This window comes from Caretta caretta, chromosome 1 (genome assembly GCF_965140235.1).
Source record: "Caretta caretta isolate rCarCar2 chromosome 1, rCarCar1.hap1, whole genome shotgun sequence".
NCBI lineage: Eukaryota > Metazoa > Chordata > Testudines > Cheloniidae > Caretta > Caretta caretta.
The window spans coordinates 83691403-83713912 of NC_134206.1; the positions used below are offsets into that span (position 1 = coordinate 83691403).

A 22510-nucleotide genomic window follows, 5' to 3' on the forward strand; every position below is an offset into this window, starting at 1 on the left:
ATGGAAATCAATGGCAGGATTTGGCCCACTGTTTTTAAGTGGGGTGAGGAAAACTGTAGAAAACTTCTTTTGCAAACTTTTTGAAAAATTGTTCACTATTCCACTTGACTTAGCATATTTTTGTCTCCCAGAAAATGTTGCATTTCCATCAATGCGACCAGCTCTAGATTGTTGCCCAGAGCCATACTGGGAGGGATCTAGAATGCCAGAAGAAGGCAGCTATTCCTGGAGTTGGTTTACTAGTAACTCTTTGATTTACCCACTTAATTATAAAACATTCAGGGCAGTAGTTCCCAAGTACCTTGAAGTGAACAAGAATTTTCTGAGGAGACACTACTAGAGCATATCATGTTTTAAAATAACTGGTAGAGAGAGCCTGGTTGAGAGAACCACTGAAGATCTCCACAACAATTGGCTCAGGTGGCCTCTGTGACCTTTGACACAGCTCACAATGGGTACCACAAGGCTCTTGTAACACTTCTCTTACTTCTGTCTATGATACCAGGCTGTGTTCTGACAAGTCGGGCGAAGCTTGTGATGGTATGTTTATTTTAATACCTGTGAGACTGCCTTCGATTCACTTAATTTATATTTTGTTAGTAGGAAATGTTTTTTTCCTCCTTCTCTCTATAATTTCATTCTTATACCAGGCTCATCCCAAGGTTATCTGAGTGCGCCTTTCTTCAGCCTTCTTTTGGGCATGCCATAGATGTCATGAGAGAAACGCTGGCAGCTGAGGTGGCCAGCATTATGAAATGAGCAATATCAACTGAAACCAGGTAAGCAACAACTAACTGCACATTCCCAGGCCTTATTCAAACTAGAGCTGCTCAAAACTCAGAATTTCCATTTCACATTTAGAAATTCCCTTTAAAGAGTCAACATTTCCCACAAAATGAAAATGACAAAAAAATTCATTTCAGAAATATCAAAACCACCTTACTGAAGTGCTTCAAATTTCAACAGGGTCAAAACACTTTGTTTCAACTATTATACGACATATAAAAGTCAAAACAACAAAGTCAAAACAAAACCCTTCGATAATTTTTTCATCAAGTGTTTTGTTGAATTTGATATAATCCTGTGAAATGATTTAATTTTGTGATACAAGCATTTTACTTGGGAAAACAGTTCTGTCAGAAAATGTTCAACCAGCTCTAATCCAAAACCCAGTGAAGTCAACAGAATGACAGATCGCCTTGAGTGGGCTTTTGATCGTAGTCTTTGTGACTGTTACATTAGTTTACCCCTATGAGGGCCACATGGAATTAATGACGGGTTGGGGTTGGACTAGATGACCTTCTGGGGTCCCTTCCAACCCTGATATTCTATGATTCTATGCCTAAATTCTGAAAACAGATACAGTATCTGCAGCAGGGTAGTGAATACAGATAGACCCCTGTATTCTAGGCCAGCAGCCTGTTTGAAAAGAACTAAATATCACTTAAAAGTGTTCCTTGGCTTAAATTACCTTGGAACGAGTTACTAGAAAAGGCAAATGAAAGCGAGTATAAACGGTTATGAGACACTTGTATTCTTTGGTGGAAAAGCAGGGAAGTCATTAAGATAAACCAAATCATGGCTGGCATGTGGCTTCTTCCTGCTTCTAACACTTCTTTTGTTATAAGGTCTCCAAAGCAATTTTGTCACTGTTATTATGGCGAATAGAAAAGGAGGACTTGTGGCACACCTTAGAGACTAACAAATTTTATTAGAGTATAAGCTTTCGTGAGCTGCAGCTCACTTCATCGGATGCATACAGTGGAAAATATAGTGGGGAGATTTTATATACCCAGAGAACATGAAACAATGGGTGTTACCATACAGACTGTAACAAGAGTGATCAGGAAAGGTGAGCTATTACCAGCAGGAAAGCGTGCAGGGGGGGGGGAGGGGGGGACCTTTTGTAGTGATAATCAAGGTGGGCCATTTCCAGCAATTTACAAGAACAGTAGGAGCCCGTTGCCAACTGTGTCCACATATCTATTCAGGGGACACCATCATAGGGCCTAATCACATCAGCCACACTATCAGAGGCTCGTTCATCTGCGCATCTACCAATGTGATATATGCCATCATGTGCCAGCAATGCCCCCCTGCCATGTACATTGGCCAAACTGGACAGTCTCTACGTAAAAGAATAAATGGACACAAATCAGACGTCAAGAATTATAACATTCAAAAACCAGTCGGAGAACACTTCAATCTCTTTGGTCACTCGATTACAGACCTAAAAGTGGCAATTCTTCAACAAACAAACTTCAAAAACAGACTCCAACGAGAGACTGCTGAATTGGAATTAATTTGGAAACTGGATACAATTAACTTAGGCTTGAATAAAGACTGGGAGTGGGTGTGTCATTACACAATGTAAAACTATTTCCCCTTGTTTATTTCCCCTCCTACTGTTCTTGTCAACTGCTGGAAATGGCCCACCTTGATTATCACTACAAAAGGTCCTTCCCCCCTGCCCCCCCCCCCGCTCTCCTGCTGATAATAGCTCACCTTTCATGATCACTCTTGTTACAGTGTGTATGGTAACACCCATTGTGTCATGTTCTCTGTGTATATAAAATCTCCCCACTATATTTTCCACTGTATGCATCTGATGAAGTGAGCTGTAGCTCACCAAAGCTTATGGTCTAATAAATTTGTTAGCCTCTAACACTAGTGCTCCTTTTCTTTTTACGGATACAGACTAGCACGGCTGCCACTCTGAAACCTGTGACTGTTTCTGTTTTAAACCTGTTTTTCTAGCATTCAATCTTTCACCAGCTGCCTCACTCTTAAAAAAAAAAAAAACTGGAAAAGTCTTTAAGATCCTCTTTGGCTTGCATTGCCCTTGAAACTTTGCACTGTATGTTAGTTTCTTTTATTTTTGCTTTCTGCTTGTTTTTGGCCCAGCTGTTGGGGCCTCCTATATTGCTACTGTCATAGCAAAACAGATGCAGACGGAGGATCACATGGGCTGCACTCAGGCTGAATGCAAGCAGCTTTGGTCATTAATCCTGTCTGTAGAGTCTTCAGACTTTTTTTTTCACAAGGTTTTTTTCATTCTAGATTTTAATCCTGTTTTTTATTTTTAATTAAGAAACAGGGGAGCAGGAGGGAAAGGAGAGCTCAGGCAGGTGGCTGTGAGTTTTGAAGCATAAAAAATACAAGAAAATGGAATCTTGCAAGCTTTTATTCATGGGAAAGGGCAAATACCTAGCCCAGTTTAACAATTCTGTATGGCTGCTAGATTTGGAAGTAATGCTTTTGGCAGTACATAAACTCTTGTTTTCTTGTTCTTTGTCTTCCAGTCTAAAACACTGGTGAAAAATTCACCTGTCTATTACAAAGTTAAACTACTGGCTTTAACATAGTTGCATGGGAACTTCGGTTTATTAATGAATACAACATGCCCTCTTTGATTTGAATGCTTTCAGAGTGCTGAAAAGATTCAAAAGGCATCGCTTCCTGCACCAGCGGCATGCCTTTATACATCTCAGTGGTTCACCCCTACCCAGCTGCTATATCTCATTAACAAGCATTTGGCCATCGCAGCAAACTTCGGAGTGTTGACACTTGAAAGGCCCAGGCAGGCGCTGGCAGGCCATCGACTGTGGCAACAGGAAACTGTCCGAAGACAACACTGAGAAAACAGCAGCTGCAAAAGCCAAAAACAAAGAGGGGACAGAGAAAGTTAGGTGTTTCCATGCTATATTTTATTTTTCAGTATGGACTGCAGTGCAGTTAAACAAAAAAAGGATTGTTGGAATAAGGTGGCAAATATAAACTCAATATACACTTACTAAAACATGGACATGCTCTTCTGTTACATTTTAGTGGTTTCCTAAAGTCTGTTTTCATGCAAATAAAAATCTGCCTGTCTAGCAGATTCACAAAAGCTAGCCCTGGGGCCTATCAATAAGTCAGACTCTAAATGATCTCCGGTCTAAAGTTACTGCAGTCTGGTTCCATTCTCCACGGAGTCCCACTATCAATGTTCCTTTCTTGTAGCAAGTCATTTCTCTCGATGGGTTGAAGATTCATCATGATAAAGTCTTGTTTAATATCCTCTATAGCTATATTTTCAAATAATCCTGTGTCCAAATATAAGCTTATTATTTCATATTTATATTACAGGACTGGCCAAAGACCCCAGTTCAGATTGCATCCGATGAAGTGAGCTGTAGCTCACGAAAGCTTATGCTCAAATAAATTTGTTAGTCTCTAAGGTGCCACAAGTACTCCTTTTCAATTCAGATTGGAGACCCATTGTGCTAGGCTCTGTATAAACACACATAAAGACACACCATCTCTGTCCTGATGAGTTTACAAACTATCTTTGAAACATTGATGGAAACTAGTTAGATACCAGCTGAAAATGTGGTCCACCATACACAAAAGCACCTCTTTATTGCTAGGAGAACACATCTACCGGAGAAACAACTAAACTGACCAAAGACAATAGTCTTTGCAAGTAGAGGGTCAGATGTTACCATCTTTACTCACATTATGGCCAGTTCTGACCTTGGCCCCTGCACAGTGTGGTAGTGGAACAGAGTACCTCTAAAGGGGCTAGACTGTGGAGGAAGAGGTCATCCTATCTCCTCTTCCTCACAGGCCCTAGTTTGTCAAGGCTAGGAGTAGGGCTGGGCTGTGGGTGGGAAGGGGTACACTTGTAGGGTTAGATGCTGGGCTGTGGTGGAGACATCGGCAGTCATGGGGAGACTACCTTAAGAGACTGAGCTGTTGATGAAGGCCGTTTCAGCTTCCACAGCAGCCCAGAATCTGGGTGGTGCAAAGGTGGTTTAAAGTCACTTTTGGTCCTCATTCCCTTTGGCTGTGACCGGAATCTGCCTCAATGAGGAGTACCTTACTCCATGAGTAGCCCTAGTTCGGTCAGTGGAACTACTGGTGCAATAAAGTGCTATTCAGTATGAGTAGGGGTATCAGAATCTGGCCCTGAGTTAGTTTACCACACAGTGTGAAGTGTGAAAAATGGATTTCTCCTCAAAAAGTTTAACAGGTAAGAGGTAAAAATAGGTACTGTGAAAAATCATACTCTCAGAGCCCAATTTTGATCTCCTTTAACAGTGTGGGCCTGATTCTGCTCCTAGTTACATTGGTGTAAATCAGGAATAACTCCAGTTAAGTCCAGAGAGTTACACAACTTTAAACCTATGTCAATATGGTCAGAATCTAGCCTTGTGGAATTGCATCTGATTTCAACTGTTTCACATTTATCCCTTTTATGAGTCAAATAATATCTCATGTTTGTTTGGTCTTAAAATAATATCCACTGCCCTGGTTCTGTTTTCATATACTTGTAGTTCCAAAAATGAAAGGGTCTAATTCTGCGACCCTGTCTCACTTTGAAGAGCCCTTTTACTCATGCAAATAATCCCACTTCTAGAACTGGACTTTGAATGAATGGGAGGAAAATGTTATTACTTATTACTCTGGGCAAATTTAGATCAGAGGCCTGATTCTCCACTGCCTTGTACCTTATTTAGTCACCTACACCTGGGCAAAGCTTGGGTAAAATGCTGCCATTCTGATTAGATAGCATTTTATGCTCACTATACAAGGTGCAGAGCAACAGAGAGTCAGGCCCAGGATGTGAGCACCTGCAAATCTTATGGAAATCTCTAGGCCAAATTCGGTGGTGATGTAAACAATAGTGGATGTTACACCTCACAGATAAGTTGAAAATTCAGTGGTGACTTGCACGAAGCTGGTGCTTTGGCCCAGATCCTCAAAGCTATTTAAGCACTTAACTCCCACTGAAATCAATGGGCGTCAGGTGCCTAAATACCTGTGAGGACTTGGGCCTTAGTGGCTAGGCAAAATTATTGTAACTTCTGTCCCTTCAGTGCATAAGTTGTGTATAGAAATTCAAGGGGGGAGGGTGTAAAAATAAAGTATGCCTCTCACAGTATCTTACAGACTCCTGCTAAATGTTTTCCTTAACGCAGCACTTCTGTCCTTGCAACATGTACGTTACCTTTATTTTGCATGCTCACAGGCACGCGTGTGCACACACACACACACACACGCACACTGGATGTTGAATGGTTGTGAGTTATGCTATTTAACCACCTGCAGGACATTAGTCACTTGAAACACTTTCCTGCTTGAGCCAGCTTATAATATAATTTCCTAACCAACTTGCACTCAGCATATACTTTCTACCACCATTCACATCTCTGCAGAGTTTGGCCCAGCTGTTGTAGGTGACACCAATGTAAAACTGAGTGGGTCTTGATTTGAACTGGTGTTACTGGAAGCAGAATTTGGGCAGGTTAATTGAAAACATGAGATACTATTTTTGCAGAGGTAGTGGCAACAATTCTATAAATGATAACAGCAGAGTCTGTGTGCCAAAAAACAACAGCTGAGTAGAGTTAAGAGTGCTTACTGAGGCTTAATAGTCATCATTTTAAAAAATTTTGGGGGGCAAATGGGGGGGGGGGGGGTCAAGGTAGACCTTAGAGTTTTTGTAATGTAATGTTAATGTAATGTCTATATTTGGTAAGGCTGCCTCATTAAGTTTCAGCATCAAACACTGTCGGGTTTTTTTTCTCAAAGATCCTCAGAAGAGTTTCACAGCTGTGAGAGTTTTGCAGGTGCATGTTTAGCTAATTCAAGTTTGTATTTTACATTTACAGGTGTAAGTTGTATACACTGTCGTCATTACAGATAATGGAAAATATTTTATAACACCATGCATGTCAAGCTCAGTGGTTTCTACTAAAAATGGATTATATAGTCAGTTGTGTACACTTTGTGTTTCCTGTTCTGGGGAACCACAAAACAAAAATACTGCAACTTGTGAAGTTTCCCTTCCTCGGAACTTAGCTTAACATAGTCATACATGGTTTCCAGCACAGCTGCATATGGTTCCAACTTTCTAATGTGTGGTTCAGTTAGTGAGTGACTCAGGTCATGATTCAGTAGACGGCATGCTTCTCTCTGTCAATATTGAACCAGTGTCCCAGCATACTGGTATGTGGCACTGTTAAATGTGCCATCTTTCAAATCAGATATAAGATCAATGTCTTAATCGCCTGTGGTCATTACATTTTTGGCAAGGATAGAAATACTAAGCCTTGTGGCCTGTCCAGGTTTCAAGTTACATTCTACCTCAGCCTTTGCTTCTTGTCCCTAAACTGTTTTGTAATGTTAGTGTGCACAATTAGACAGTTGCTGCATTCCACACCAGAAGTGGCTGGACTTCCTGGTGGTTGAAGTGATTTCTCTATGTTCAGAAAAGATGGGAGGTGTTGCTGGTTTTCTGAGTTTTGTGTGTGTAGAGGGCATAGCACGAATGATGTCTGCCCCCATTATGCAGTGGGGTCACTCTCTCTTGATCCTAAAGGTGTAATTTAGGCTGCTTTTGGAATCCTGGTAACTCCTGGATTCTCAGGTGCTCTCAGTGGGCAAAAGACCCTGCACTTAATAAAGTGATTCATAGATTATGAGGCCAGAAAGGACCACTGTGATCATCTAGTCTGACCTCCTATACAACACAGGCCATTGCACTTCCCTAAAATAATTCCTAGAGCATAGCTTTGAGAGGAAAAAAACCCAATCTTGATTTAAAAATTGCCAGTGATGGAGAATCCACCACAACCCTTGATCAATTATTTCAATGGTTAATTACCATTGTGACCTTTTCTTTCAGATGTGGACTTTGCTATGCTTAACCTTGCTGTTGTGACCTCAAGACTGTGTTACTGCCATGTGGCTAACCTCGAAGAGCCCTGGGAAGCTTCAGCTAATGCGGAATGTGGTTTTCCAATTTCTTACTCGTATGAATGGCAAGGAGCATATCACATCAATTCTCTAAAGACTATACTGATTCCCTATTGGCTTCCTGGTACAATTCTAGGTGTTGGTTCTGAAATATAAAGCCATAGCCAAATATAAAGTCTTGCTACCTAGAAGACTGCCTTTTCCCTATGTGCCCTAATGACAGTTAAAGTCAGTTAATAGTCATCTGCAGCTGGTGTGATTTTGGGAGAGAGAGTATTTAGGTTCCATACTTAACACATGTCAGCAGAATGTGGGGAATAAAGTGCAAATCAGAGAACCACAAATAGGGGATCCATGAAAGAAAGTTGGTACCTTCAAACATAGTCATCAACACTATGATGCAGCTTGCCATGCAGCTTGCCATGAGGAACAGCATGGCATGACAGGGATTGTATGTCCACATGAGTAAAAATTATGTATGAAAAGGAGGTGGAATTTCCCTTTTGTGTCAAGCCTCCTTGTTCTGGGATGGCTCAAACCACAGCCACTGGAATTGTAGCTGAAGGGAATGCTAGACAAGTAGCCCATTTGGCTGAATCCCTGGATGGGCAATGGACGATGATGATATTAATGGATACTTGTATGTTTTGGCATGATTTGACTCTCGGTCTGTACTTGGGCAAAACTCTAATTTACTTCAATTACCTGAGGAAAGACTGCATAATTCTGCCCTCAGTTTGTAAATCCATTTCTAGAGTGTTTAGGGTTCCTTCAGTACATAAAGCTCTGTAGAACTGTAAGTCATTATCACTACCAAGTGTGGCACTCAGAAAGTGAATGCATAAAAAGTATGTTGAAAAGGCAATTAAAGAGCTGGGGATTGTAATATTGTTCCCTGGTGTGTTGCAATAAGAAAACAATGTATTTACTGGAATCATAGTGATTATTCATTAACACCAAAAGAGAAGAATGATTTCCAAGTAAAGGATCTTTACAGAAATCAAGAACGTAGTTTTCTGAGTCAACACCATGATGTATGAGCCAGCTGCATTCTTTTGCTTTTCAGAATTGGTGATGGAATCTCAGGGTCTTCTAGAGAGGAAGATCAACCTGTATATCAGTCCAGGCAGACAAAGATGTTCTTAGGGCTCATTGACCCAACTACATTATTTGCAATTTGTACACATGTAGGCAATCAAATGCAAGTTGAAGACATTCCTAGGAAATTCAGAAAACAATGCCAATATTTACTGAATTTGTTTGCCACAAACTATTACTGGATTTGAAACAGAGCCACTGGAATATACAGTGTGAATCTCTGTGTACATACCTTTTTTAAAAGTGATTTTAATTTGTAACCTGTTAACAGTCAGATAGCATTCATTCCGCAAGAGTTGTTATACTGGACATATCTTGCTAATCTACGATTCTTGAAAGAGACCTATAACATACCATACTCAGCAAAAACATATCATATTAATATGCAATGTGCTGCAAGAATTAGTAATGATTCTGTATGATATATTATTGTCAGGGCCTGTTAAAAAGTAGCTGTCATGTTATAATTTTTAAGATACAAAAGTGGACATTATGAGAATCCCACTCTTATTTTTTCCAAATGGAACAGTTTTTCTATTTATGAGAGTACAAAGAGAAACTAAAACTCATCAGCTTCTATTTTTACTTTTGAAATTCTATCACTTAAACATTGCCAGACATTTAAGAACATTGGTGAAAGGGGACCGAGAGGAGGGGGCGGGAAGAAGAAAAACAAAAACCCAACCGATAATAATTTCTGAGCTGAGACCTTTAATGTCAAGCTTCAATCCAGAGCAACTTTGTCTGGCTGAATCATAAGGCCTGGAAGAAGTGGAGCTGTGATAGAAATAGGAGTGTCTTTAATTACAGGGACACTCTTGGGCATCCCTTTAATGAAATCCTCCTGTCGCAAATATCTTGTGAAAGAAGCAAATCTTGAAGTAGTAAATTGACTGCATGGGTTGGGGTATTTCACTAATCTCAGATTTTTTTCTAAAAAACAAAACAAGTATGACCCAGTCCAGCAAAACACATGAACATGTGCTCAACTTTAAGCTCACGTAACCTGCTACTGAAGTCAATGGAGCCATGCATGTGCTTGAGTGATTTTCTGGATCGGTTCTTTAAATGATTCTGGTTCATCTGAAATGAAAAAGACACTATAAAATGAAAAGGAGTACTTGTGGCACCTTAGAGACTAACCAATTTATTTGAGCATAAGCTTTCGTGAGCTACAGCATCCGATGAAGTGAGCTGTAGCTCACGAAAGCTTAGGCTCAAATAAGTTGGTTAGTCTCTAAGGTGCCACAAGTACTCCTTTTCTTTTTGCGAATACAGACTAACACGGCTGTTACTCTGAAACTATAAAATGACTTTCTTCAGCTTGATCAGATTCACTAAAGATGTTAAAGTACTGTAATGCCTGGATTTGTTTGTGGGCATGTGCATTTCCACCACTCCGGTGAATACTCTGTAATATTGGTGCGTCAGACATGATCCTTTCTACTCCTGTAGAAGTGAACAACAGGGTTACTGTTACAAGTAATACACAGTAAATTCCTTCCATTGAGATATTTAGGGCCATTGCCACACGTCTCATTTTAATAATACATTCATATGTCCCAGAAATAGGGCCACAATTAAACCCTGAGCAACAGAGAGAAAACTAGTGGAGGACAGATATATTCACATTATTGTTGTAGTTAGTCTAGTGTGGTCAATGAGTGCATTCAGTTTTGGTTTTATGTTACAGCAGGATTACCATCATCTAGGTCCCACTCAACAGAGAATAGATACATATCTTTGTTTACAGCTGTCTGCATGGGAAGGATGCAAGTGATTGCTCCATTTCTGCTCTGACAGTTTGGATGCAGAATATACATTACCATATCATTTAGAGCCCAGGCAAATTGGTACTACTGAAAGATTACTTGGCTGGGCTCTGTAAATTTATTAACAAGGCAACGGCATGCATGTGCTTTAGTGACTTTTCTGGATTGGTGCTTTAAGTGATTCTGGTTTGTTAGCAAGGAAATTGCATGGGAAACGCTGCCTGACCCTGAGAAGACATCTGTTTGCTACCACTCAAGTGAGTTGTTTCAGGTAGATTTTGATAATTGTTAGCTTTTGAAGCATTGTTTGCCTAAATAAGAATAAAAGGCTAATTTTAGAATTAAATTTATGCGAGCGATGTTCTGACTACAGATCTCCACCACCAAAATATATAATTCTAAGCATAGATTCTGTGCATAAATTCTACCTCTATTTGAAATCTGTGGGTTTGCAAGGATAGAAGTGAAGACAAAATTTTGCCCCAGTGTTTGCTTTGCTACATACTTAAACTTATCAAGACCTGACTTATTTTAGAATTTCATTATAGCTTAAATTGAAAGAAACTGACTACCATGTTACTGGTACTCTCTTTTCTATGGGCTGCCTTATGACTCCATACGTCAGATGCTAGGATTTAATGTGCAGACGCTAATATCAACCAGTGGAAGGGCTGTAGCAGTAAGGACAGAAAGGTAATGGAAGGGCTCCTGAGAGGAAACTGCATAAAGAGTTTGTTTTACATAGCTACATAAACTTTAAGGCCAGAAGGGACTGTTAGATCATATATTCTCACCATGGACTTTCACCCAGTTAATTCCTGTATTGAGCCTAATAACATTTGTGTTTGGCTAAAGTGTAACTTCCAGAAAAGCATCCAGGCTTGATTTGAAGATTTCAAGTGACGGAGAATACATTTCCCTTTTTTTAAAAAAAGGAGTACTTGTGGCACCTTAGAGACTAACCAATTTATTTGAGCATAAGCTTTTGTGAGCTACAGCTCACTTCATTGGATGCATACTGTGGAAAATACAAAAGATGTTTTTATACACACAGACCATGAAAAAATGGGTGTTTATCACTACAAAAGGTTTTCTCTCTCCCCACCAGGTTTCCAGAAAACCTGGATTTGTGCTGGAAATGGCCCACCTTGATTATCATACACATTGTAAGGAGAGTGATCACATTAGATAAGCTATTACCAGCAGGAGAGTGGGGTGGGGGGAGAGAAAACCTTTTGTAGTGATAAACACCCATTTTTTCATGATCTGTGGATATAAAAACATCTTCTGTATTTTCCACAGTATGCATCCGATGAAGTGAGCTGTAGCTCATGAAAGCTTATGCTCAAATAAATTGGTTAGTCTCTAAGGTGCCACAAGTACTCCTTTTCTTTTTGCGAATACAGACTAACACGGCTGTTACTCTGAAACCTTTCCCTTTTTAGTTTGTCCCAATAGTTAATTGCCATCACTGGTAAAAATGTGTGCTCTGTTTCTAACGTGAAAGTATCTAGCTTTAACTTCCAACTGTTGGTTCTTGTTATGCCTTTCTCCTCTAAAATAAGGATTATACAGGCCTGAACTGACTTAGTTCTGGCTTATGGGTGCTTGGGATGAAGAAAAAGATGAAAGTTAAGTTATTGCTCTTTCAAATTGCCAATAATGAAAATGAGAGAGACAGGGTGGAGGACGTAATGTCTTTTATTGGACTAACTTTGGCTGGTGAAAGAGACAAGTTTTCAAGCTCCACAGAGCTCTTCTTCAGGTCTGGACATTTTCACTTTTTTATGTTCCATGATCAGGATCTTTTTATAGTGGTCGCTGTAGTATCTCTCATGGCTCAGATGTGGCAGGCCACAGATGTAAAAATATAAATAGCATTCTTTATCGAGTCTGTGGGACAGAGATGGACCCTATAGTTTTCCTCAACTCTTTAGCTGCCGCAGTAACTGCTGTAACTATACACAACCTATGTTACAGATTGTCACCACACAGGGTCTGCATAAGTCCTGGCCTGGATCAGCAGTAATGGAAGGGATAGCTGATGACAATCAATTTGAATCATACGCTTTAGTAATTCAATTTACAACTGACCCTCTTCAGACTACTTCCCCCTCCATCCTCCCCTTCACCCCCAAATGAGACAGAATGTAGACAGGCAGTTCTAAGAGATTTCCTGTGGGTCTTTTTGTTAAAGAAACCAGTTCACAGATATCCATATGTTAACCACATGTGTGTCATGTTGCCAATAGTTCTTAGAAGCAAATGGTGGTTCGGTAGTGAAAATAGTGAAACCATTGAAAAACTACTTGAAAATTCACAAACTTGTTGAAAAATAGTGAATCAATGAGCAGTTATGGGAGTAGGAAAATAAATAAAATAGGAAGATCAGATAAAAATAAAATAAAATAGGAAGATCAGAATAAGAACAGGAATAAATGTTCTCACCATGGCATCATCCTCTGTTTAGCAGTTCTTAGCTTTCTTCAAGTTCCTTATATTCTTCTTTTAGTCAGTAGATAGTGTCAAAGTCAGATTCAGGACTCACATAATTTGTCAGACCACTCTGTTTATTAGCAAAGCGCTTTGCCAATGTACCCAGATATGTGAGCCCCTCTCTGAGGCTCAAGCTAACTTATTTATACAGATAAGCCAAAGCCAATTTAACATAAGAGACAAAAGGAAGCAGAAACTGACAAATATACATACATATCTTATTTGCATACTAACGTTTACCAATCTCCTAGCTCAGTAGGAGCTCTAAGTTAATTAGTTTGAGGACCCATTGTCTCACACTCCTTAATGTTTCTCTTCCTGACAACTATATTTCAACAAACCCTTCAAGTAGCATTTCTTTAATGAATTATAATTTCAATATAATTCATTCTAAACTTTCACAATCCTTCCTTTTGGTCAAACTACGCAATGACCAACAATGACTGGGTTCCACATATCAATCGTTCTTTATCTCTTTGTTCATCAGTGATATTTAAAATCATCAAATGAGCACTCTGGTTTGGGGCAGCTATCTGTGTAGCATGCCTGACACAATTTTGGATACAACAGGAAAGTAACTGAAAACATACAAAAATTATTAGGATTCCAAACAGGAGAGTTAGGGCTCCCTGAAACAACCAGTTTCCTATGCCAGAGAAATTGAAAAGGTTACTTAGCCACTTCCATAAAGAACTTGGCTCTTCATGGGGAAGATATGTGATTTGTTCTAAGTGGCTAGCACGATCTATTACCTCATTGGTGTTGTCTGGTATATACACACAGCAGTCTTTTCCAATGAGAGCACAAGACCCTCCTTTTGCTGCCAGCACTATGTCCAATGCCTGATGGTTTTGGAGGGCCATCTGTCGGATTGCCCCTGTTTCTTTGGCCAGGGCTCTTAAACTTTCTCCGGTTTCATTTGCCATTATTTCAACTACTGCTTGTAACCTTAGGAGCCTTTTTGCATGGTGTATTACTCCCCCTAATGGTATTAAGGAACCGCCAATGGCCTCTTCCCAGGTTAAGGGGCTTATGTTATTTACATACCATTGGGCATCTGTTAAGTCCCTTCTTTTTTGCCAGAAATTGCGGAGGCGTTCTCGAGGAAAGGTTCCTAGGACTCGGAATTGTGGGAAGAGTCGGGCGGGATAACAGATTCCTGACCAATTAGCTGGTAGTGCGGTATAAGCTCTGGTCCCACACACCCAGTGATGGCCTATTAACGCCAGGATGGGTCGGTTGCACCCATTTGTCATATAGGTGTTTGCAAAGAAGGAGTAGTATCCCCCAAAGGGTACAGGGTAATTCTCCTTATGAAGAGTGGTGTTATTTGCATGACATTGAAAGATTGTATTGTTTTCACTAAGGTTACTGTAGGGGGAACATGAGATTGTTTTCTTTGTTTGATCCCAGGTTGAGAAAAAATTCATATCTCCATACCCGGCCTGCCACTTTTTAGTTTTGTTTGAATAATCCCATACACCATTGGCCACCATAAGCTGAATGCAACGGCTTTTCCCCAGATCCAGCCCTGTCCCATTACACACCCAACACCAATGACCTTTTCCCTCCACCACACTTATCCATTTAGATGCATTTATTCTCACCACTTCCCAAGTGTCATTGCTGTTCCATATTTTGTTAAACAGACGAAGCCCTCCAGTGAGGTCTGGGGACTTGAGTGGGATAGCCAGGAGAGGAACACCAGTTTGAGAGTGGGCTGGGATGTGGCTGCAGACCCAGCAATTAGAAATATTAAGGGTCTGAGCTATCCACACCTGCTGCTGGATAAAAGAATTGTCATCGTGGTCTCCCCAGACCGTAAGATACCAGCAGCCGAGGAATAGGCAGAGGCGCATGTTGGAGGCAAGGCTCTTCTGGTTCTGACAACCTCAATTGATGGAACCGCAGTCACGGTTTTATGCCCACCAGGCAGTCGCTACTGCTTTTTGTTGTTGTTGTTGTTGTCTGCTTCTGGCAACCCTTACGAGAGCATAGATTGTAAGGTATTGCAGACGTAGACCCAATCACCTGGCTCGAGGTTGTGGCAAGTGTCGGAGGTGGGTTCCATAGGCCAGGCGGCTCGAACCTGTGAATGGAAGTGACTTACAGCTTGCATTAGTCCCTTGCAATACTGAAGGAGCGCATTGTGAGTCAAGTTCAAATCTGGAACGGGAGTAATGGTAGTCATAGCTCACATAGGGCGTCCCATAACAATTTCAAAGATACTTAATTGATGCCTTTGGGATGGAGTGGATCTCATGTCCATAAGGGCTAATGGTAAGGCTACTGGCCAGCTTAATCCTGTAGAGTCACAAATTTTAGCAAGCTTATTCTTAAATAAACCATTTCGTCTTTCAACTGCACCTGCACTCTGTGGGTGGTAGGGACAGTGCAACAGGTGTTTGATATGCAATATATGGTCCAGGTGTTGAACAAGTTGTCCAGTAAAATGTTACCCCGATCACTGGACAGAGTAGCAGGAATTTCCTTGGCAGGCATAATATGATTTAACAAACATTTGGCAACAGACAGTGAGTCAGCCTTGCGACAAGGAAAGGCTTCAATCCAACCAGAGAATAAACATACTATAACAATATAAATTCGTATTATTGACACTTAGGCATTTGTACAAAATCAAGTTGCCAATGCAAGAACGGTGCTTGAGGCAGACCCCAGAACCCCTGGGCCACTTTTACAGGTTTACCAATATTATGGCTTTGGCAAATGGTACAGGCTGCACAGTGGCGGGCTGCAAAAGAGCTGAAATGGGGGGCCCACCATCCTGTCTTAGTTACAGCAGAGACCATCCCCCCTTTCCAACATGCGAAACACCGTGTAGCAGGGCAGCCAGAGACGGGTAGAGTGAAAAGGGGGCTACAAAGGCGCCAGTAGGTGAGCGCCAAAAAGAATCGGGATGTAGAGAGCAACCTCGGGCAACCCAGGATTCTTTCTCGGTTTCTGGGGCAGGGTGAGGTCAGTGCGGGACCAGGAGGGTAAGAGGAGAGCGGAGAGCAAGGGAATCAGACATTTCGACTAGGCGTGCCGCAGCAGCCACAGCACGCAGGCAGGGGGGTAAGCCTTGGGCAACAGGGTCTAAAGTGGCAGAGAAATAATTCACTAGGTGGTTCTTTTCTCTGTGCATCTGAGTGAGAACTCCAAGTGCACACCTAGATTGTTCGTGGCAGAAATGGGTAAAAGGCTTAGAATAGTCAGGCAGCCCTAAGGCAGGAGCAGAAGCCAAACCCTGTTTGAGGGAAACAAAGACAGAATTGGCCACAGGGGGCCACGGCATGGGGTCAGGCACAGAGAATTGAGTGAGTTCCTAGAGAGGTTTTGCAAGGGAGGCATATTGGGGAATCCATTGTCTGCAAAATCCAGCCATGCCTAAAAACTTCCGGACCTGGCGTGGGGAGCGGGGTCGGGGAAAGCTAAGGATAGCTTGGACGTGGGTGGGAGAAAGTGTACGGGAACCCTGGGAGAGGAGAAAACCAAGGTATATGACAGAAGCTTGACAGAGTTGTAGTTTAGAGAGAGAAGCTTTGTGACCCTTATTTGCTAGGGCAGTAAGAAGCACTAAAGAGTCAGTTTCAGAGGCAGACAATGGAGGGGCAGACAATGAAGGGGAACAGAGGAGTAGATCATCTACATATTGGATATCCGATGAAGTGAGCTGTAGCTCACTAAAGCTTATGCTCAAATAAATTGGTTAGTCTCTAAAGTGCCACAAGTACTCCTTTTCTTTTTGTGAATACAGACTAACACGGCTGTTACTCTGAAACCTGTCATATTGGACTAGTGTGGACCTGGACAGGAAAACAAGGTCAGCAAGGTCTCGGGCTAATACTTGGGAAAAATATGATGGGCTTTCAGTGTACCTCTGGGGCAGTGTGGTCCATGTATACTGTTGCCCCTTGTAAGAAAAGGCAAACAGGAACTGGGAGTCAGGGTGAACCGGGACAGAAAAGAAAGCAGAGCACAAATCAACAACAGTAAAATGAGTTGCATCTGGTGGGATAGAAGCCAGAATCTTTGAGAGAGACAAGTTTTGATTCTGTCCACCTATGATTTGCCTCTTCCCACCACTTCATGAAACAATCAACCTCTCCTTTGCCAATTTAGTTTTAGGTTGGCCGAGTTTGTCTTTTAAGATGTCTACTCGGTCTTTGTCCCAAGATCCTAACAGTGGCCACTGAATTTTGGGATTCTCCTGAGTTAGCCTAGACCATTTTTCCAGAAATTTACAGGAGTCCGGACCCTTCCTAAAATACATAAAATGAGCCAGTGTTCCTTTAGGGAACTGTCCCGACTTAGACGTCTGGTTACCCATACAGAAGGACTTTACACACCAATCACACAAGAAGGAAAGTCGGGTTCGTCAGAGCGATGCCCGGTGCAACACACAAAAGGAGCCCACAGGCTACTGCCTCAATCATCCTTGCTTTCACACCAAGGGTTTTACCCAAGGCGCGACTGCGATTGTGCAGATTTCACTCACTCAGACCATGGGGACAGGAACCCTTTGGTGAGCCGATCCCTGGATGGAGACGGCGCCCAGACTCAAACATACCACAGGAGGATGGATAGACACAGAGACAAGACAGTCCTCAGTCTGGACAAAACACAGAAATAATTACCTGACCAGATTCCTGATGTCAGATCCAGGGATTTGCCAATCTCCTTGCTCAGCAGGAGCTCTAAGTTAATTAGTTTGAGGACCCATTGTCTCACACTTCTTAATGTTTCTCTTCCTGACAACTATATTTCAACAAACCCTTCAAGTAGCATTTCTTTAATGAATTACAATTTCAGTATAATTCATTCTACTTTCACAATAGAGAACCAAAGTCCAGATGTTTCCCCGGTCTTAGCAGCTCAGAGGAGTCCCCTTGATACGGATTTCCTTGTCCTACATAGAGATATCTCCCTTCAGCTGGGAAGGGATAGGAAAGAGAGGGAAGAGTAGGGTCAGAGATGTGTCCTCCAAAAAGCTGGTGTCTAACGGGTTGCTGGCAAAATTTTCCATCAGGTGAAGGTGCATTTTCCTTAGGAATCAAGGCTAGGTCTCCTGCACTTCAAGTCACTTTCCAGGCTTCTAGATCACTGTCCCTCTCAAATACGTTGATTACTTTTTCTGAGCCCTGGTTTCTCAGTCTGTTAAAGGAGGATACTAACACTCACTTACCTTTGCCTGTGGATGACTTTAATCCAGTATATTTTCAGATAACACAACTGAAAAAGATCATTGTCCTGTTTTACAGCAAGGGAAATTGAGATACAGAGGTGATGGTCTCTATCCTACAAATGCATAACCCACCGTTATAGATGAAGCCCATAGAGCAGTGGTGGGCAACCTGCATCCCGCAGGCTGCACACGGCCTGTCAGGGTAATCCGCTGGCAGGCCACGAAACAGTTTGAACAGCAAACCGTGGTCACTGGGAGCTGCAAGCGGCCATGCCTGCAGATGGTCAATGTAAACAAACTGTCTTGCGGCCTGCCAGGGGATTACCCTGATGGGCTGCAGGTTGCCCACCACTGTCATAGAGCTAATGCCAGGGGTAAGCACTACACCTGGTAGCATCTTCAGACTAGCCCCTGTTTCACTTGGCTGAGAGGCATGAGGTCTACAGGAATAGGCATCAGTATAAGAGGATCCTAGTTCCCTGTTTTATTTACTGAGAATGAGACACACAAACATCATCACAAAGGTTGGAGTAGAACTGAACTTGCTGGCTTCAATGTTTGGTCTCCCTGCCTTGAAGTTTTATTGATTTAAGGCCCTCTCTTGCTCCCATTGAAGTCAATGGTAAAACTCTCCTTCACTTCAAATGGTTCAGGACAAGGCCAAGAATTTGCAGTTTTCTTTTCTTTCAAAGTGTATGTGTATTGGGATGTGGCTGGGTGTATTTGCCTTGCCCTGAAAAGGAAGGAGTTAACCCCACACTCTGGGCAAAGGAAGCCACTTTCCCTCGCCCCTGCTGGGCATGCTCCAACAGTTGCTACAGTATAAAAGGGAGCAGCTCAGGTCATTCTAGATGGACTGCCGGAGAGGAAGGGCACACCTAACAAGCTCCAGCCTGGGAGCAGCTGGAACCCGAGACCTCAGGAGCCAGAAATGCTGAGACACAGATACCTGTGGAAGTCCAAGAGAGGCTGGAGCCACCAGAAGCAGTGCAGGTTGAGGAAGCCAGAGGCCCTGAAGATGTCCAAATTGCAGCATTGGAGAAAATGGTAGGAAGTAACCCAGGGGAACTTGCTTATTGAACCGGGACTTGAGTCAGCATGTTTTGGCTGGATCCCTCACTTTCCACTTTCAGGGCCCTGGGCTGGGACCCAGGTGGTGGCCCACTTCCCCAACTCCGACCATTAGGCTGCATAGCCTTGCTAAGGAGGGCAACTGTGATAAATGAAAGGGAGGGGATAGCTCCCTTTTATGGACACCCAGCCAGACAGTAGCTATAAAATCCCTCTTAGTAGCTATTCTCTAATTGCTCTACCCGTAAAGGGTTAAAAAGTCTCACTGCCGTGCATAGGTAAAAGGAAGTGAGTGGGCACCTGGCCAAGAGAGCCAGTGGGAAGGCTAGAACTTTTAAAAATTGAAACAAGACTCCCCTTTTCTCTGTCTGTGGTTGTTCTTCAGGGAGAGGCTGACAGGACAGAGCTAGGCTGTAAGAGCTTGAGCCTGGTATGAAAAAACCGTCAGTATAATACCTAGAAACTACACATTTAAAAACCCCAGATATCTAAGTAGATCAGAAAATGTCTAGGAAGATGCAATTAGGTTTATTCCTTTTATTTCATTATGGCTTGTGGATTCCACTGTGCTAAGCCCAGGTGCTTTTTGTTTTGCTTGTAACCTTTAAGCTGGACCTCAAGAAAGTTATTCTTGATGCTTAATCCTTGTAGTGTTTTTTTTTTTTAAACTGGCAAATGCCTAATTTCCCAGATGTATTTTCTTTCTTTTTTTAATTAATAAATTTTACCTTTTTTAAGAACAAAATTGTATTTTTGTGTCTTAAGAGGTTTGTGCACATGTTGTTTAACTAGCTGGTGGCAACAGCTGATTTCTTTTTTTCTCTCTTTTCTCAGCTCTTCCCCGGAGGGAGTGTGTGAAAGGGCTTGAGGATACTCCACAGGAAGGAATTCCCAAGTGAGCCTTCCTGGTCCCTCAAAGGGGTTCTGCACTTGGGTGGTGGCAGCATCTACCAATCCAAGGTCAAAGAAAAGCTGTAACCTTGGGAGTTTAATTCAAGCCTGGAATGGCCAGTATTAATTTTTAGAATCCTTGCGGGCCCTCACTTCTGCACTCGAAGTGCCAGAGTGGGGAATCAGCCTTGACAGCAACCGTATTGACTCTGGCCACTAGGATGCACAACCATGCTGAGGTCAGGTATATTGACTGTGGCCACTAGGCCACACTGCCTGAGTGAGGCGATTGTATTGACTCTGGTCATTAGACCATATATTGGTGCTGAGGAAGTCAAACATACTGACTGTGGCCACAAGGCCATACAGCCAAAATGAGAGGGCAATTATACTGACTCCGGCTGTTAGGCCATACTGCCCTGACGTCCAAGGCAATGGTATTGACTCTGGCTATTAGACCATACCGCCCAGAAGCTAAAGGCTGGTAGGTGGACTTAACCATGGGGCCACGACACCCTTGCCCCGCCCCAAAGCGTGACGTAGTGTACTTGCTCCATGACATGAGTTCACAAGTTCTGAATATTAACTCAGCCATGAGGCTTAACAGTCTATTGATTAGGATCATCTATTAAGCAGAAAAAGATTTGGAACATTTTGAAATACTGTGCAGGTTCTGCCCCCGAATGAATCATAGAATCATAGAATATAAGGGTTGGAAGGGACCCCAGAAGGTCATCTAGTCCAACCCCCTGCTCGAAGCAAGACCAAATCACAGTTAAATCATCCCAGCCAGGGCTTTGTCAAGCCTGACCTTAAAAACCTCTAAGGAAGGAGATTCTACCACCTCCCTACGTAACGCATTCCAGTGTTTCACCACCCTCTTAGAGAAAAAGTTTTTCCTAATATCCAATCTAAACCTCCCCCACTGCAACTTGAGACCATTACTCCTCGTTCTGTCATCTGCTACCATTGAGAACAGTCTAGAGCCATCCTCTTTGGAACCCCCTTTCAGGTAGTTGAAAGCAGCTATCAAATCCCCCCTCATTCTTCTCTTCTGCAGGCTAAACAATCCCAGCTCCCTCAGCCTCTCCTCATAACTCATGTGTTCCAGACCCCTAATCATTTTTGTTGCCCTTCGCTGGACTCTCTCCAATTTATCCACATCCTTCTTGAAGTGTGGGGCCCAAAACTGGACACAGTACTCCAGATGAGGCCTCACCAATGTCGAATAGAGGGGAACGATCTCGTCCCTCGATCTGCTCGCTATGCCCCTACTTATACATCCCAAAATGCCATTGGCCTTCTTGGCAACAAGGGCACACTGCTGACTCATATCCAGCTTCTCGTCCACTGTCACCCCTAGGTCCTTTTCCGCAGAACTGCTGCCTAGCCATTCGGTCCCTAGTCTGTAGCTGTGCATTGGGTTCTTCCATCCTAAGTGTAGGACCCTGCACTTATCCTTATTGAACCTCATCAGATTTCTTTTGGCCCAATCCTCCAATTTGTCTAGGTCCTTCTGTATCCTATCCCTCCCCTCCAGCGTATCTACCACTCCTCCCAGTTTAGTATCATCCGCAAATTTGCTGAGAGTGCAATCCACACCATCCTCCAGATCATTTATGAAGATATTGAACAAAACCGGCCCCAGGACCGACCCTTGGGGCACTCCACTTGATACCGGCTGCCAACTAGACATGGAACCATTGATAACTACCCGTTGAGCCCGACAATCTAGCCAGCTTTCTACCCACCTTATAGTGCACTCTTCCAGCCCATACTTCCTTAACTTGCTGACAAGAATACTGTGGGAGACCGTGTCAAAAGCTTTGCTAAAGTCAAGAAACAATACATCCACTGCTTTCCCTTCATCCACAGAACCAGTAATCTCATCATAAAAGGCGATTAGATTAGTCAGGCATGACCTTCCCTTGGTGAATCCATGCTGGCTGTTTCTGATCACTTTCCTCTCATGCAAGTGCTTCAGGATTGATTCTTTGAGGACCTGCTCCATGATTTTTCCAGGGACTGAGGTGAGGCTGACTGGCCTGTAGTTCCCAGGATCCTCCTTCTTCCCTTTTTTAAAGATTGGCACTACATTAGCCTTTTTCCAGTCATCCGGGACTTCCCCCGTTTGCCACGAGTTTTCAAAGATAATGGCCAATGGCTCTGCAATCACAGCCGCCAATTCCTTCAGCACTCTCGGATGCAACTCGTCCGGCCCCATGGACTTGTGCACTTCCAGCTTTTCTAAATA

The 22510-nt window shown here is 42.5% G+C and overlaps 1 long non-coding RNA gene across 1 annotated transcript in view; it reads right to left on the reverse strand.

Annotated features, from left to right (window-relative positions):
* Positions 1-3217: 3217 nt before the first annotated feature.
* LOC142069717 (uncharacterized) overlaps positions 3218-22510 on the reverse strand; it is a 93867-nt gene continuing 74574 nt past the window's right edge. Inside the window, exon 5 of the long non-coding RNA XR_012665655.1 lies at positions 3218-3649. This is a non-coding gene — a long non-coding RNA (uncharacterized LOC142069717). The remainder of the gene's footprint in view (positions 3650-22510) is intronic.